The following is a 16,089-nucleotide window of genomic DNA, read 5'->3' on the forward strand; positions in this document are numbered from 1 at the left end:
TATTATTAAACTACAAAAATTATAAATATATGTACTTAATCTATTAAAATCCTCCGAAAATTATAAAAATAAAATATTTGACCAAGCAATCTCAGAATTATAATTTATTTAAGTTATAGGAACAATAGCTAACAAATATTGACAAGTCATCTAATATGCACTCACTGTTGAATAACATTGATTTTTAAAAAGATTGAAATTTAAATGTGGGCTACAAGCAGAAGATCATTAGCTTTTCATTAGGAAGAGGAAATGGATATGGTTTTCTAAAATTTGAATGTAATCCTCCCTGCCTTTCCCCAAGATTCTGGGGTATCTATACTACAATAAAATATTTCCTAATTCCAAAGAACTAATTTACAAAGGAACTCTTGAAACACCATGTTAGAAAAGTCACTCTCTTAGATGTCACAGAATATACATCATAGTGGCCTATATTTTGTGATTTCAACTTTCACTTGGAATATACAATTTTGTACCTTTTTAATCTAAATTCTACAAGTTGTTCTATCTGTGGGACTGTATTGTTTATTGCAACAAAATCCACATAACATAAATACAAACTTTAATTGCTTTAAAGTATACAATTCAGTGGGTTGTGTTTTTTTTTAGTACATTCACAAGGTTGTGCAACCACCGCAACTATCTAATTTCAGAACATTTTCAGCATCCCTTAAAAATCCTCATATTCTTCATGTCATACAAATAGAATTATACAATACATTGCCCATGTGACCTGACTTCTTTCACTTAGACCAGTGTCTTCCAAGTTCAGGTTTCCTCCACTAACTATATAGTCAAGTATTCCTATGAAATAGGACGTAAACAAAAATGGCTCTACAGTGAAGAAGAAACTATCAGTTGTTTAAAAGCAAAAATCCTCCATGGATTCTTTTAGTTAGCAAAAGCAGTACTAATGTAGGTCTTATGTAAAAGCAAAATGTCTTAGAGAACTTTTCAAAAGTGGAAGATTCCTGTTCTTGAATCTGAGGTAAATGAGTTGTTTCCATATTTTGGCTCTCATGAATAGTGTTGCTATGAATATTCAAGTATACATATTTTTGTGCAAATATAGTATATGTTTTTGTTTGTTTGTTTGTTTTTTACAGGGACAGGGAGAGAGTCAGAGAGAGGGATAGATAGGGACAGGCAGATAGGAACAGAGAGAGATGAGAAGCATCAATCATCAGTTTCTCGTTGTGACACCTTAGGTGTTCATTGATTGCTTTCTCATATGTGCCTTGACCGTGAGCCTTCAGCAGACCGAGTGACCCCTTGCTTGAGCCAGCGACCTTGGGTCTGAGCTGGTGAGCTTTTTTTTTTTTTTTTTTTGCTCAACCCAGATGAGCTTGTGCTCAAGCTGGCGACCGCAGGGTCTCGAACCTGGGTCTTTCGCATCCCAGTCCGATGCTCTATCCACTGCGCCACTGCCTGGTCAGGTAATATGGTTTGAATTCTCTTAGCTGTATACCTAAGAAGAGAATTGCTGTGTCATATGGTTGACTCAATGTTTAACATTTTGAAGTATTGCAAATAAATTTTCACAGGACTATACTATTTCACATTACTACTAGTAATGTATGAGGGTTTAAATCTCTTGACACTGGCTCTGTTCTACTTTAATATTTTTTTTATTGTGGCCATCCTAGTGTATATGAATGGCTTTGATATGCACTTAATTAGTCATCTGCTAATGACAAATGATGTTCAATATCTTTTCATGTACGTATTGACCATTTGTGTATCTTCTTTGAAGTCGTTTGACTATTTTTTAATTAGGTTGTTTTTTGCTTTTGAGATCTTCTGGTGAGTGTGTGTGTACGTGTGTGTGTGTGCACATGCGTATGTATATATAACCTATAACACGCTGGAAGCCTACACCACTTCATATATATTTCTTTTTCAGTATATATTTTGCTAGCACTTTCAACACTGTGATTAGCATTAATATGTTATGCTGTGTCCCTTGCTGGATTATAGGTTGCCCCAGGGATAAAAGAAGTACATTTTAATTTTTGCACGGCATTCAAACTTATTACAAAGCTGAAACAGTAGAACTGTAATAAATATTGAGATTAAATTTATCAGTTATTCCTACATTACAACAAATTACAGTAATATAGCTTCAGTGTATCCCTTAGTGGAAACTTACATTACTCTAGAGACCAGATTGTATATTGAAAAGAGACATGTGGCTGACTCCCTATTCCCAAAGTCTTTGTGGATGAAAAGGCACTACTCTAAGTTAGCAGAATGCCTTTTACTTCCTCTCTTTTTTTTTTTTTTTTTTTTTTTGCATTTTTCTGAAGCTGGAAACAGGGAGAGACAGTCAGACAGACTCCCGCATACGCCCGACCGGGATCCACCCGGCACGCCCACCAGGGGCGACGCTCTGCCCACCAGGGGGCGATGCTCTGCCCATCCTGGGCGTCGCCATGTTGCGACCAGAGCCACTCTAGCGCCTGGGGCAGAGGCCACAGAGCCATCCCCAGCGCCCGGGCCATCTTTGCTCCAATGGAGCCTTGGCTGTGGGAGGGGAAGAGAGAGACAGAGAGGAAAGCGCGGCGGAGGGGTGGAGAAGCAAATGGGCGCTTCTCCTGTGTGCCCTGGCCGGGAATCGAACCCGGGTCCTCCACACGCTAGGCCGACGCTCTACCTCTGAGCCAACCGGCCAGGGCCTTACTTCCTCTCTTGTATAGATGTAGACCATTCTGTACACACCTAGAGATGTACATATATAATCATGGGATTCAAATAATTTATTCACTGGTTCTTTGCCCTAATGACTGTTTCAAGTATAAGAAAAACCCAATATACCAAAAGGTAGTTTATTATTTCATGCATTTAATTCTTAAATAAGAACAATAAAAGAGGTACACAAAATGAGATTTTGTCATAAGAAAGAGCTTTAAAATATTAATGAAGAAAATATTAAATAATACCTGACAAAAACAATCCAAGTTGACAGCCCCCTGGTTGTTTCACACTTTTTCACTTGTTACTTCAGTAAACAAACAAAAGTTATGTTTGTTTACTGAAGTAACAAACACAAGGAAATTAAAATGTATTATTTCATCAAAGGAATAGTGAGTTTTATAAAATGAATAAATATTACAAGCATAGTTCCATTGAATTATTTTCATCTATGGACGGTATGAACATCACTACGGGAGCTTAGAATACGCTGTTGCATAGATGTATGTTAAAAAAGAGTAAGGAATGTAAATTTGTGATTTCCACATTGGGTGACTTCTCAGGGGCCTGCCTTAGAGAAAACCCTGCCTTAGATTACAACCATTTTAACAACTGGTTTGCCAACTCAGCAACAAATTAGGTATCTGCTGAACTGGTGCAAACCAACTGAATTCTATCACTGTATATATACAGATACATGAATTCTAGGATAATATAACCCAATAGACTGCTTCTTTTAACCGTATCTTAGCCGCATTATAAAAAAGAAAGAAAAATATTGGTTTCTTATACATATGTTTTCCACAGAACTGCCTGAAAATGGGCTATTTTTTTCCATTTCAGGTTTTATAGAATTAAAAAAAAAAACTTTCCATAGTCACTTATAAATGCCCAGAGAAGACAATTCTTAAAATTATTCACGTCATTTTTTACTAGTTTATGAGTCATTTATATTGTAATATTCTTAGTAGGGTGACTATCAGGAGTAAGTTAATAAATTGAGCAGTGGTGCTGCAGTGGATCGAGTGTCAAACTCGAACACGTATGTCCCAGGTTCGAAACCCGGAGGTCACTGGCTTGAGCATGGGGTTGCTGGCTTGAGCATGAGGTCAAAGAAATGACCCCAAGGTTGCTGGCCTGAGCCCAATGGTTGCTGACTTGAAGCCCATGGTTACTGGCTTGAGCAAGGGGTCACTTGCTCTTTTCTAGCCCCTATCTGTCCCTCTTTCTGTCTGTCTCTGTCACACACACACACACACACACACACACACACACACACACACACAAAAGAGCTAATATCTGTGACTGCCATTTCCATGAACTTTCGCCCAAGGCTGATCCTCGTCTGAGACAATTTAAGGCACTCTAATTCATATTCCAGTGAATCACTATTAACTCAGTTTGCTCCTTTTGCCACCTCAAATTCCATTTTTAATATTTTGACATCTGAACTTTACCCACAATCCGATTGAGGTTTTGACTTGCCCAGCTAATACTGTATCCATGGGGGATTGGGTGTAGGACACCAGTGATTCCCACCTATCCTGCCTGAGCCCCATAACCTTTAAACAGTATTCCATATGTGAAATGTTTGCTTATCTGCTTATATATTGCACTAGATTGTGAAAATCTTCTACTATGTTCCACCTACCTTCATAGGAGAATACACCTTTACTTATTTTGTAAGGCAGCTACTTTTATGGATTGATTCTTATCACTTATTACCATAAACATTTCTCTCTTTTTAATTATGTCAACCCTAAATCATGCCTGTTCAAAACAACAACGGGGCAGAGGCAAGGAGAAAGGCTCACAACTAGATCTGGCCTCGCCTCTGGTAGAAGACGGATACTAAGGAAATGACACCTGGATGAATAGATAGTAGATAAGTGAAAGACAGTCTCAGTCATATTTCAGCTAATATTGGAGCTTCCAGTACAAGAGCACAGTGACAGATTCTGGGCTGAGCACGGCTGAGAAACCTGGGCAAGCCGCCAGCCAGGGAAGCAGATGTAAGCTAGGAGATCAACTCGCAGTTCATACATATCAGCAGTGGAACAAATGTCTGGCACCCAGGATTGGCAACTGCAGTGCTGGACAGCCAGGTTTAAACGGCTAGTTTAATACTTGGGATAGGTGATCAGTACAGATGCTCAGCACAGACTATTGGATCTCCAAGAAAGCAAAGGAAGGTCATGACTAGAAGCAATTCTGAAAAGCAAGGCTAATTCTAGCGGCACTGATGTTTGGCTTGGCTAATAGGGCAGAGGACTTGGGAGAAGAACAGAAACCAAGTGCGGCCCTTTGTCTAGAGTGTCAGTTTTCCCAGGAAGTAGTTTAATACTAACAATCACAACAGAGGGAATGTGGTCATTTCAGATGTTCTTTTCCACCAGCACCAGTATCATCTAAGAACTAAGGTAGTACTAACCCTAAAAGTGTGAGTAGCGTTGTTTAGGAAACATTTTTTACATGCCGGGACAGATGAAAAGTATATGGAAACTCAAAGAGAACATTTTCGGATGGCTCTTCTTCCTAGCAGCCGACCTAGTGCATGGGTGAGTTGTTCTCCTGTGAATTCTTTCATGTTTGCCTGACTCATATAATATACTATGCCATGAGCATTAAACTTGGTACATTTTCAAAGGTACAATTACAAATGTTATGATTTTTACATAAATTACAAAAAAAACCCCACTTAATTCATGTTTTTAATTTTAAAATAAAAATAAATTGATACATGCATCTGGCAATATTTAGAAAATAGAAGAATCATACTAACGGGTCCTAAAATATTGCAACATGAAGAATGGAACATTTGTAGTTTACCTCATGTCCTTTTAGGTGATTGTTGCAGCTTAAATAAGCTTCCATTGTGATTTGACTGCCTCCTAATTCCAAAATCTCTCAACATGCACTTGTCAGATTAATCACAAAGGCCCCGAAGAGTAATGGAAAGATTTACAGCCAGATAGATTTGGATTTGAGTCCTGGCTCCAGCATTTTTGGCTGAATGTCACTGGGCATACTTTTTAACCTTTATGTCACTCAGTTTTCTAATCTTTAAAATTGGAATAATGATATGCACCATGCGACTAAGTCTTATAAAGCATCTGTTGCTCAACAAATTCCTGTTCTTTTATTTCATTCTAAACGTGACTTCAAACAAAAGATCATCATTTAACAGTTTTCCTGTTGTGTTTGGTTTAAAGCACAAAACCCTGGTCTTGGCATCATAGGTGTGTCAGAATAGGATCCAAACCTACCTACCAATAACTGTTTCATATCCCTCCCTCATCCATAATTCAATATCTAGACATCCAATTCCCAAGGTAACCCATAATTTCTAGATCTTTCTTTTCTCATGGTGTTATTTTGTCCAAGATTCCCTTCAATGTCAAATGAAGTTTAAGCATAATATACACCATTTTACCAGCCACCTTGTTGACAAAAATCTCTCAGGACCTACTCCAACCACAGCAAATAACAACTTACCATCCATGGAACTCCCTAATAACTGCATTAGAATCCACACCTGATTCATGCATTAAGTACTATTAACACGACTAATTAAACTGTGCATGTGTAGTGTTTTAGAGTTTGCAAAATATGTTCTTATTATTTCACTTAAAACTCAGTCACCTTGTGACTTTATCAAATTTCATCTTCAATTAACACACGAAGAAATCAAGGTTAAAGAAATCATGACTTATTCAGAGAGGTTGAACTAGTGATCCAAACTCCTGAATATGACTAAAGTCTGTTCTCCTCATCTGGATAAAGAACCAATAGAAGTTTCCATTATAGCCAAAGCATCTACTTTGGAGTCCATGACTTTTGTTAATTTAGTTCAGGGAGCTTTATAATCTATTTCTTTTTTAAAAAAACATAAAAATATTCTATTTCTTTTTACAAATTTAATATATGAAAAATATATCTTCTCTCTATATAAGAAATATAACAAAAATCATATGGGTATTTTTAAAAGATTTTTAAAAAATATGTTACTTTATTTTGTTACTGATTACACTTCTATTTAAAAATGGAATTAGAATATATATGGGTTGTTCTTTTGAAAAACTTCAAAATATATTTAGATTTTGCATATATATTTCAGAGTTATAAGAATGCATCTTCAATAAACATTGAAACTGTTTATGCTTCATTACAAGGGGAAAATAGGTAGAAAAGACAATATTAATGAACAGAAGTTAAAAAAAAATATTCTGTAGGCCTGACCTATGGTGGCGCAGTGGATAAAGCATCAACCTGGGAACACTGAGGTCGCTGGTTTAAAACCCTGCACTTGTCTGGTCAAGGCACATATGGGAGTTGATGCTTCCTGCTCCTCCCTCCTCTCTCTCTCTCTCTCTCTCTCTCTCTCTCTCTCTTCCTCCTCTCTAAAATGAATAAATAAAAAAATTTAAAAATGTCTCCTCCTGTCTTGATAAAAAAAATTATTCTGCAAATAGCACATTCTCATTGTACCTCATGACAAAACCTTTTTTATTTAGTTGTTCCCAAGTAAATATATTTTGAAGGTCAAGGCCAATAGTTTTTTAGCGTCCAAACAATAGTCATAGCTGCTGTGAGAAGATGCTCATATTTCACTGTTAACACCAAGACTATCCAACTTATAAAAGGCATTTGTCATTTTTATAAATAACAAGTTTTTACAGGACTGGCTGTAGGTTAATAATCTCATCCTATATTTGCCAAAGTAGACAATACCATGAGAACCTGTTTCAGTGAGGACATTGGGTTTCCAGGGAAAAATGAAGGCTCAGACAATGCGAGAAAGGCTGCCAATGTTTTTAATCTCGATTAAATCTCTTTTCCGGGACCACAGAAAAGTCATCTGTTGGTACCTTCAACTCAGTGGTTTCAAGTTTCCTTCACAATCTCATCTTCCCCACGACAGTTTTTTTCCCCTTAACAAAAAAGGATATTTGTACTCTAGTAATCTTTTCCTATATCCAGTAGCTGTTTTAACCCTGTAGTAAACAGGGTTGTGTAGCTCTAACTGTTTAAAGAGAAGAATTTTCTAACTTAAATACTGAGCTGGCATTAATGTGCATATAACATTAGTATTTGGTAAAAGTTAAATTTGATAATTAAATGTTCTTTTTTTATTTTTATTTATTTATTCATTTTTAGAGAGAAGAGAGAGGGAGAGAGAGAGAGAGAGAGAGACAGAGAGGGAAAGAGAGGAGAGAGAGACATAGAGAGAGAAGGGGGGAGGAGCTGGAAGCATCAACTCCCATATGTGCCTTGACCAGGCAAGCCCAGGGTTTCGAACCGGCAACATCAGCATTTCCAGGTCGACGCTTTATCCACTGCACCACCACAGGTCAGGCTAAATTTGATAATTAAAGTTTTCTTTAACAATATAATATTTAAAATAGCAAAAGAGCTCTATCTGTCCAATTCAAAGAGTTTTATTATGTCGTACATAGTGGTACTCCAACCTGGATCCATTTTAAGATCATCTGGGTAGCTTTTAAAATATACTGATGCCCGGTCCCAAAACACAATGATGGAGTTGTGTCCAACTGGGTTATATCTTATACCCAGCTAGGGATGAATTTACCACTGCTCTGATTTTTGAAAAATGCACAAAGAAATTGAGGGTTAATAAGCAATTTTTTCCTGCTATATTTTTCTATATATGTGTGCATGTGTGTGTATTTTTTCCTGGTTGTTGTTCAAGGGGCTTTTGTGGGAAATATAACTTATAAGAACATTTATTCAAAAGTTTATTTACCTTGACCTTATGTTACAAGTGCAAAAATAAGTCTTTTGGAAATCCAGAAGATCCAGAAATTGATATTGTTTTTAAATCAATTACCAGGGTGACATAAAGGATGTTCTGCTTAAGTTGTAGTCAGCAGCCAAAAGGAAACACTGACAGCACTATTGAATAAGGTATTTGGAGAACTAGTCACCAAGAGACAGGTGTTCATATCTACTATATTTCCCCATGTAAAAAACGCACCATTTTTCAAAAAATTTGGGGTCTAAAAACTGGATGCATCTTATATAGTGGTTGTAGTTATTTTTTTACTTGCATTTCCTGCCTTTTTACGCAGATGAGGAGTTGTATGAATTTTATGATGAATAAAACTTGAATTCAATAACTTTATGTAATACATTTTATTTTTCAAATTTCGAGCCCCTAAATTAAGGTGTGTCTACATGAGAACATCTTATACACGGGGAAATAGGGTATTTGAGTGAGAATGACAATAAAAATAGAGATATTTAAAAAGTAGTATAGAATTATTGTTAAAAATAATATGCCATGTTGTAGCAGTGATGTTGTAATTAAAACCAATACACTTGATTTTGAAACATCCTAAAAAAGACTATTCTAAGGACACAGCTATATAAGGAAGAGCTAGAAAATAAAAAGCTCTTTAGGTGTTTGCATACAAGTTTCCTCTCTGCACGGTCCTGCTAAGATCTTGGGATCACCGTTCCATGAAACGATGGTGGCCACAATGTCTTACAGAAATGTGTACAGCAATACACACTGCAGTAACTTTCTGTTTCTCAGGAACGGCAACTATTTAATTCAAAAATAACTGTCAATTTGAGACTATGAAGAAATTTTCATATTTCCTTTTGATACTCATTATTTTCTTCTCTTCCTCTTAAGCATTTCTTAAAAACACTTTCCTGTACTTGCTGTTATGTTTTCCCCTTCATCTACCTATTTTTAGTGTTTTGATGGCTGCATCTATTCCAATGCCTTAGACAACATATTTGTAAGAGCAGTTCTTTGCATTGGCAAATTTTGTGTATGTGTGTGACAGAGACAGAGAGAGAGACAGAGAGAAGGACAGACAGGGAGAGACAGACAGGAAGGGAGAGAAACATCATTTCTTCATTTTGGCACTTTCATTTTTATTGATTGCTTTCTCATATGTGCCTTGACTGGGGAGCTACAGCAGAATACGTGACCCCTTACTCAAGCCAGCAACCTTAAGCTCAAGCCAGTGACCATGGGGTTATGTCTATTATCCCACACTCAAACCAGCAACTCCACATTCAAACTGCTGAGCCCACGCTCAAGCCGGATGAGCCCATGCTCAAGCTGGTGACCTGAGAGTTTCGAACCTAGGTTCTCTGCATCCCATTGCCACGCTCTATCCACTGCACCACCTCCTGGTCCAACCAACTTTTGATAACTTTGAAAACAAACCTGTGCTAGCTGAATACTATCCTAGAAACCAATGAAATACCTATGTTTTATACAGATTTTATTGCATAGAAAATTATAGTAAAATAAATAAAAAGAAACACAAAAATTAATGTAAGTCTATGTCAGGGAGATGCAATTACAGAATTTATTTTCTTTATTTTTGAAAAATAAATTTGTGATTGCTGCAAAAATTATATTAAGAAAATATGTGCTTATATTTGAGTCAGTCATCTGAAAAATAGTAAAAAGTTGATACTGAAAATATAATTTTAATTAAGAGTTATAATTGGTGACTCAGTTGACTGGTGTGATTCAGTGGTATGCTGGTAAGAGTTTACCTGTTGAGGGTGTTAATTTTGACTTGTAGAATTTGCTAATTGACTTGTTGTAAACATTCCCATATGGTCATTTCAAGGCCGACATAATGAATGTAAAGTTGGAAAGAGATGCTAATATTCAACTGACACAAGCAGTAATCAATCCATTAATCAATATGGAAGTTTATATACTTTACAGAAAATGAACAGGTCTTTAAAAACCAATAAAGACCAGAAATTTCAAATATTTCAGTGGCATGCATTGAGTTTAGGGTAAATACTGTTCTAAGTACTTGGAATATATCATAGTATTGCACAAAGAAAAATATTATTGCTCATGTATTGTATAGTTAGTGAACGGAGAGAGACGATATATATAATACAAAAATTAGTATATTAAAATGTTTCAATTGCTATGAAAAATAGTACATGATAAAGGGGATTATTAATTTGTAGAATGTTTGCAATTTTAAATAGCAAGGTGAGATCAGACTTTTGTAAATAGGTGACATTTGAGCAAATTTTGATTTATGTTTATAAAGAAGCACTTTGTTCATGTAAAACTAATGAAATCTGAATGAGCTCTATGGATTATACCAATATCTGTGTTCTCATTTTAATATTATTTTATGAACTGTAGCTATATAAGATGTAATCAATCATAACTAATACATGGTGCCTCCCCGGTTATATTCTTTTTAAAATTCCTATGATTCTGTCATTATTTTCATTTACTTTTCAAAGGAACACTGACTATTGAATTGAAAACAGGCTGTACAAGAGTATAAGCAGGGGGGTAATTATGGAATTATTACATTTATTTCAGTCTAGCGATTTGATGACTTTGCATGAAGATGTTAGCGGTGGTACAGAAGAGATGGATTATTTTGAAAATTGGAGCCAAAGGATTTCCCAATGGGTTTAATATGGTTTGTGGAAGTGAAGTGGTGAGAATGAGCCCCTGAGTTTTATGTTTGAGCAGTTAGAGGGAGGAAGATGCTACAACTTCACACGGGAACACTGCAGACGGAACAAGTTTGGGATGAATCATGCTCAGTGTTCATTTTAGGCATTTTATAGTTGAGAAATCTATTAGATATTCAAATTTAGTCATTAATAAAGCAATTATATATGTGTGTGGCATTCAGCAGAGGATCTGGGCTAAGGACTAAATTTGAGCATTATTTGTAAGTCCACTCTCCACGGAATATCACAGAACTATATGATATCACGTAGAACTATGTGAAATCACATGGAGACGGATCTTAGAAGAGATGCCAAGGACTGAGACCTGGAACACTCGGCGGTCCATATGTGAGAAAAAGAGGAGAAATCTGCAGGAGACTTAGAATGATTATCCGGTAAAATAGCAAGAGAACCCGGAGAAGCAAAGTGTCATTCAATATTAAGTAAGGTGAGTTGCAGAAACCAACGACTGGATTCAGAGAGACTAAAGTCATTCATGTCCCTGTTTGGAACAGTCTCAATGTAGTAGTTAGGACAAAAGCCCAAGCTGTGTGCACTAAGAGAAAATAAGATGGGAGGAATGGAAGGCAGCAAATATAGGCAACTCATTCAAAAAGATGGACTTCAAGAGAAGCAAAGAATTTGAGTAGTAGCTGGAATGCAGGAAGTAAATTTAAGATTTTTTTTTAATAGGAGAGAAAAAAGAAACACAGTATGTGAATAGAAATGACCCAATGCAGAGAAAAAAATGAAAATTAAAAAAAAGGGTGGGGGGAGACCATAGAACAGTAACTTTATCGGAAAAGAAAGAATGCAATCTCACTCACAGCACTCGGACTTAGGTTGGGGGCATGGATAGTCCACCTAAGCGAGGAGGCAGAATACACTGGGACGAGGCGATGTCCAGTCAGTATACATGAAGTTCTGCTGCAACTAACTACCTTAGTAGGTGAAGGAGAAATAAAGACCATCAGCTGAGAAAAGAGCAGAGGGGATGTTCTGAGGCGATTTGAAGAAAGTACTGGAAGGTGTTGCTGAAAATCATGCAGGAGACAGCAGAGTGGATGGACAAAGGAAATGTGGTATGATTCCCAGGCCACCATGAAGCCCAATCAGCTATAAAACAGGAGGAAAGTTAAAATTAACGAGAGTTATGGTTTATCTACCCAAGGGTGATGGCGTGACAAAGCAAGGAAGTTAGGGAATGGAGCAAGGATATGATTTCACGTACTTCTCAGGGGGGATTGCACTGTAGTTTTCCATTATTACTGCAATGCAGGAAGAGTCCTCTGTGTTCCTCTGCTGGTCATCTGTGTCAGTTTGAGCGAGGACAACTTCTGGCAGTGACTGTCTTTTTGACAGCTTTATCCCCTCTATTCAAATGCCAACCTTCTCTGTACCAGCCATTAAGGGATGTGGAACAGAGAATTCTCATTCAGGTTGCTTTCTGTGTGTTTCCCAAGAGTTCGCTGTAACTACATGGCTCTTGTCATTTTTTCCCCTTTTCCTTCATTCTTCTCTCTATTCTGTAAGTGGCTAATTACGTTTGGACATATTTAATTCTGGTTAGTAATTGTCTTTTCTGCCTTCTCTCTTGCCCAGAGACTGATAAATAGAGATCCTGACTTGTTCGGCTCTAGGAGGAGTAATTATTAGTAATAGTGAAAAAAGGGGGGGTATCTCTCTAGAAAGACACCACAAGTCTCATGTCCCCTCTTTACCATACCTGCTCCTCCCTTCCGTCTGATGATGCTATAACATCCCTAGTATGCACTCACTTGATTCATTTTGGAGTAGTTGAAAAAAAAAACAGTGAGATAATTCAATAGACTGTCTGCCTCTTGATGACACCTTCCAACTCATATGATTGAAGTGACATTTTTTTTCTGCTCCTTGGCTTAAAATCTGTTCATTTACCCTTTTTATATATATATATATATATATGATCAGTTTTGATCAAGTAGTTTCTTCATAAATACCATGTGGTTCAAACTAATGACCCTATTTTTAACTCAGTATTCAGAGTTTTACATTGATGTGTGCTGCTTAACCAGTCACTACACTATTTGTGAGGACATTATTGCTATTGGTAAATGGGGCTAATAAAAATGTCTTCTTCAGTGTCTGCTGGGATTAGTGCCTAATTAGTACATAATTCATACTCATTAAATCTTATCATCATCTGTGCTGTCAGATTTACACTTACACTAAAGTCTGGGATAATTTTCTTTCAGTGACCATAAATTCACATTATTCTCAACTGTCTTCATTTTCTTTTGCATTTTCACTAGATGCTGCAAATTTCTATTTGAACCAAAAACCAGGATGTACTATAAAGTGTTCTAAATTAAAGTTATATTTAAGTTACCAATTTGAATTTTTTGTTATGGAAAATATTCCTTCATAAGTTATAGAATTAAGTGCAGTCATTATATGCTTTTCAATCAAAATATTTAATGAAATGCAACTATGAGTTATAATTTTGAATCTGTATGTATTAAAAAATTTTAAGCCCACATCAGTTCAGAAGTTAAAAGCTTCATCTTACTTATTTTTAAAGTTCTTATGTGGGATGCAAATCATAGAAACCAGACATTTTGGCAAGAATAGTGTACTTTTTAGTTACAATGCTAATAACATCCTATTTTAAGACAATAAGAAGTTTCCAATTAGTTACTGACCAAAAAGTTTTCAGCTCACTGGATACTTACCAACAAACACACTATCTAGCAATCTGGGAAAACCAAAATCCATTTTTGGGGGGCATACATATTTCAAAAAATGTAATTTGCACATATACAATTTTTAAAGACTATAAAACCCCAAAATATTGTCACCCATGTTTTAAATTCAAAACAGAACTCAGGGAAATTTGCCACATTTATTCCATAGCTTTATGTATGTAGTCATCTTCCCCATGTCTCTGAAGACTGAAAAAGCTTATATGTGAAAAGGAGATCCAGACCTATTCATGGAATTAGAAGTGGTTGAGAGATTTGTTTCCTGACCTTGGCTCTTAGATGATCTATAGGATAGCCCTCTCATATTATTCACAGTATTCTAAATACCAGAAATATTAGTAGAAGGAAATGCATTCTTATTTTGCCTATTACAAGATAATGGCACAGAGGCATCTACTATTAAAAAAATCAAGCATTGTTCACAGTGGCCAGGACATGGAAACAACCAAAAAGCCCGTCAATAGATGACTGGATAAAGAAGATGTGGCACATATACACAATGGAATACTACTCAGCCATAAGAAATGATGACATCTGATCATTTACAGCAAAATGGTGGGATCTTGATAACATTATATGAAGTGAAATAAGTAAATCAGAAAAAAACAGGAACTGCATTATTCCATACGTAGGTGGGACTTAAAAGTGAAACTAAGAGACATTGATAAGAGTGTGGTGGTTACGGGGGGAGGGGAAGAGGGAGAGGGAAAGGGGGAGGGGGAGGGGCACAAAGAAAACTAGATAGAAGGTGACAGAGGACAATCTGACTTTGGGTGATGGGTATGCAACATAAGTGAATGACAAGATAACCTGGAGTTGTTATCTTTGAATATATGTATCCTGATTTATTGATGTCGCTCCATTAAAAATAAAATTATTAAAAAAAAATCAATAGTCAACACATTTTCAATGAGGGATTAGATGCAGATAATGAAAGATGCATATGTTACACTTAGTAAGAAGAAACAGAATATATATAGGCAGTGGATGCAAAGTAACAGAAGAAAAAAAAAGGTTATGAAGAAGAGACCACAGGAGTGAGAAAAGCCACATCAGCGATGAAATTTAACCAAGTGGACTAGAGGGTCCAAACAAACCTGAACAGTACAGTCCCCAGTATCAGCAGCTCAACATAAGAGGTTCTAACCTCAGGGTCGCAATAGAAGAATGAAAGTAATCAATAATGAAGGGCACAGAAACATGTAATCAGCTATCTCCACAGAATTCTGGAAATGATTATGGGAGGGCTTTTGCAAGGGGACAAAAGATGAGATCGCCAGGAGATGTAAAGGCACCATAGATAGAAAGGATGACACTGGCTTACATCTGGGGTAATTCTTTTGTATTGCAACTTGTCTTCATGATAAAAGCATGCTAATATTAGACAGTTACTTTTTTTTCTTTATAAATACACAAGGCCTCACAAGTTTTTATGGCATCCACAGCAAATGGGGGGGGGAAGGACCAGACAATAAGCTCATTATTCTGATGGTGTGACATTTATAAATTGGCTTGAATTACTAGAATGTGACAACCAGCTGCCTTGTTTGTTTTTTGGCCCTTACTTTCATTAGCGTTACTTGCTCTCACCCACAGAATTGGGAGCAGGACAAGGATGAGGTAAAAACTCTGTCTGAATAAGTGCGCAGAAATGGTTGACAAGCTGCGGAGAAACTACCAGGATGTTGCTTTGTGAGTGTAAGACCTGAGAAAGACAGAGTTCAAGTGGGTCTGGAAAAAAGCCATTTCAATTAAGAGAATTCCAAGAAATTAAACCTTTGGTCATTACCTAGCAAGAGCTTTGCCTAAAGCATATTATCTACCCACATACAAAGTTCTAAAGATGATTCTAAATTGTTCCACATACAATTTAAAATGACAGAAAAGCCGAGAAGAGGAAGTGTATATGAAGTGTCAAAATCTGTCCCCTCTTATTTGTGTATCATCATCATTATTATTTTGCTACTTGTTTCACTTAAATGTTCTATGAATGGAGTTATCGTCTTACTGACTTTTAAACAACTGGCCCGTTGCAAATGTTACTTAAGTCTTAATCAGGTTATAATTGGATATCAATCCTCCTTTCTTTTGATTTAAAATCAATATAGTCATACACAGCAGTCTTCTACAAGGTATTAGATTTTTTATGAAAATCCAAATTAATCAA

The 16,089-nt window shown here is 36.4% G+C and overlaps 1 protein-coding gene across 3 annotated transcripts in view; it reads right to left on the bottom strand.

The window, feature by feature from the left end:
• DGKB (diacylglycerol kinase beta) overlaps nt 1-16,089 on the bottom strand; it is a 647,089-nt gene that overhangs the window by 509,791 nt on the left and 121,209 nt on the right. The window lies entirely within an intron of this gene.

The sequence above is a fragment of the Saccopteryx bilineata genome, chromosome 7 (assembly GCF_036850765.1).
Source record: "Saccopteryx bilineata isolate mSacBil1 chromosome 7, mSacBil1_pri_phased_curated, whole genome shotgun sequence".
NCBI lineage: Eukaryota > Metazoa > Chordata > Mammalia > Chiroptera > Emballonuridae > Saccopteryx > Saccopteryx bilineata.